General features: G+C 40.4%; 1 pseudogene; it reads right to left on the bottom strand.

Moving 5' to 3' along the window:
- Positions 1–1,506: 1,506 nt before the first annotated feature.
- LOC110287554 (cytochrome c oxidase subunit FA4 pseudogene) lies at positions 1,507–1,755 on the bottom strand (annotated as a pseudogene).
- Between the last annotated feature and the right edge of the window lie 1,084 nt (positions 1,756–2,839).

Below are 2,839 nucleotides of genomic sequence, written 5' to 3'. Positions count from 1 at the left end.
GGGATATTCAAATCAAAACAACACCAGTCAGAATGATCAAGATCAAAAATTTAGGTGACAGCAGATGCTGGGGAGGATGTGGAGAAATAGGAACACTCTTCTATTGTTGGTGGGATTGCAAGCTTTTATGACCACTCTGGAAATCAGTCTGGTGGTTCCTCAGAAAATTGGACATAGTACTACCGCAGGTTCCCACAATACCTCTCCTGGGCATATATCCAGAAGATATTGCAACCGGTAAGAAGGACACATGCTCCACTATGTTCATAGCAGTCTTATTTATAATAGCCAGAAGCTGGAAAGAACCCAAATGCCCCTCAACAGAGGAATGGATACAGAAAATGTGGTACATTTACACAATGGAGTACTACTCAGGTATTAAAAAGAATGAATTTATGAAATTCCTAGCCAAAAGGATGGACCTGGAGGGCATCATCCTGAGTGAGGTAACCCAATCACAAAAGAACTCACATGATATGTGCTCTCTGATAAGTGGATATTAGCCCAGAAACTTAGGATACCCAAGACATAAGATACAATTTGTAAAACACATGAAACTCAAGAAGAATAAAGGCCAAAATGTGCACACTTTGCCCCTTCTTAGAATTGGGAGCAAAACACCCATGGAAGGAGTTACAGAGACAAAGTTTGGAGCTGAGACGAATGGATGGACCATCTAGAGACTGCCATATCCAGGGATCCATCCCATAATCAGCCTCCAAATGCTGACACCATTGCATACACTAGCAAGATTTTGCTGAAAGGACCCTGATATAGCTGTCTCTTGTGAGACTATGCCGGGGCCTAGCAAACACAGAAGTGGATGCTCACAGCCAACTATTGGATGGATCACAGGGCCCCCAATGGAGGAGCTGGAGGAAGTACCCAGAGAGCTGGGGGGATCTGAAACCCTATAGGTGGAACAACAATATGAACTAACCGGTACCCTCCAGAGCTTGTGTCTCTAGTTGCATATATATCAGATGATGGTCTGGTCGGCCATCAGTGGAAAGAGGCCCATTAGTCATACAGACTTTATATGCCTCAATACAGGGGAACGCCAGGGCCAAGAGGTGGGAGTGGGTGGGTTGGGGAGTGAGTGTGGGAGGGTGTGGGGGACTTTTGGGATAGCATTGGAAATGTAAATGAAATAAATACCCAATAATAATATTAATAATAATCAGAAGAAGAAGAACAACAACAACAACAACAAAAGCAGACTCACTCCCTTATAATGATAGATGCCTATAAACCCAAACTTGTGGTTCTTAGGCAGAAAGATAGGGAGTTTGAGGTCAATTGTGAGTTTCAGTCTGGAACTCTAGTCTCATCACCTCTTTTTATTTTCCAAGTTTCAGGGATTTATTCATCAGTGTCATAAACTTCCACCCAAAACTCAACATGACTTCATGCATTCAGAGACTTCTTTCCTGCTTAAGTGGAAAATTGTGAGGATGGCTTCTGAAATACCTTCATTATAAGCAGCTTTACAGCGAACTTCATAGTTTAGAAGTCTGGGCCTTCTTTCTTCAGTTTGCTGTAGTCCACATTGACTGAGTAGAACATCTATTGTTCATTGGGACCCAGCTTCTTCCAAGGCTCTGGGTTGTTCTTCCTGTCCCAGGTGACATCTGGATTGAACAATGCCAAGCGCATCACACACAGTACTGCTCCAGTACCCCTGGCTCAGATATATATGAAGAGAGGGATCAAGCTGGGATGCTTCTTGGCTTGCCCGATGATCTGGGGGAGCATGTTTGTGGCACAGGCCTACCTACACAGAGAGAGAAGATCAGGAGACACACTAAGCCACTTCAGCAACCTAGCTGGCTCAGCACCTCTTCCAAATAAAACTTTTAAAGACTTTAGTATCTAGAAATGTACTAAAGATGTAATTATAGTCTTATACTACCTGCCCACATTCCCCAGTCTATTGTAGCCTCTAACCTTCTCTTTTGCATAATTGATAATGGTTAGTCTTAATGAAACATGATTATCTGGCTATTTTAATTAAAGAAAAACTCTCAAGTATACAAAGGTATGTAAAATAGTTTAATGAACTCCTATCATCCAGTCACAACATTACCACCTCATTGGCTAATTTGATTCCTCTTGCAATTTATTTATTCACCTTGAAATCATTTTAAGTAAATACAATATTTCATATCATTTTAGAAAAGTATACTTATTTTAAATCTGGCTTTTCTTTTAAAACAGCTCAATTGGAGAAAGAAAATGAAGAAAAGTGGTTATCAAGGCCAAGCAGACTAGCAGTCATCCATCTGTAATAGTCATTGTTCTGAAGGAAATGTTAATTCATACTTCAGTCCTAACAGAATTTGCTCCGGTGTATGCTTCACCCTGTTTTATAGTCATTTTGGTTGTTTTGTGTGTGTGCTCCTTAATGACAGGAACTAACAATTTATATGGATCATGTTAAGACTTTAATAAATACCTATTGAAAGAATGGAAGTCAAGGAAAATGATAGAAGAAAGGACGAAGGAATGCAATGAACAGGTATGAATGCAAGCAAGCACAAAAGGGAGACTTGCTATGATTTTGTGGAGGAGGGTATAAGATGGAATGGACTCCTCTAACTGGGCTGCCTCAAGTACTGTCAGGTGGATCATGACCCCCATATCAGGGATAACAAAGTCATATCTGCACTATTGTAAGAAATATTCTATTGCTGCCTTTGCTATTGCTGTGACAACCTTTTACAATATGGAATATAAATGCAGAAGGGGCTATAAATTACAAAAACTGTAGAAGCTTCACGTAGTGGAATTAGGATATGTAGGAAAGGAAAAATGAAAAAGTTAAAACACCCATTGTGCT

This window comes from Mus caroli, unplaced genomic scaffold, assembly GCF_978045245.1.
Source record: "Mus caroli unplaced genomic scaffold, Mus_caroli_1 scaffold_5, whole genome shotgun sequence".
Lineage (NCBI taxonomy): Eukaryota > Metazoa > Chordata > Mammalia > Rodentia > Muridae > Mus > Mus caroli.
The sequence above is the reverse complement of the archived record's forward strand: the minus strand, read 5'-3'. Positions and strand labels throughout refer to the sequence as shown.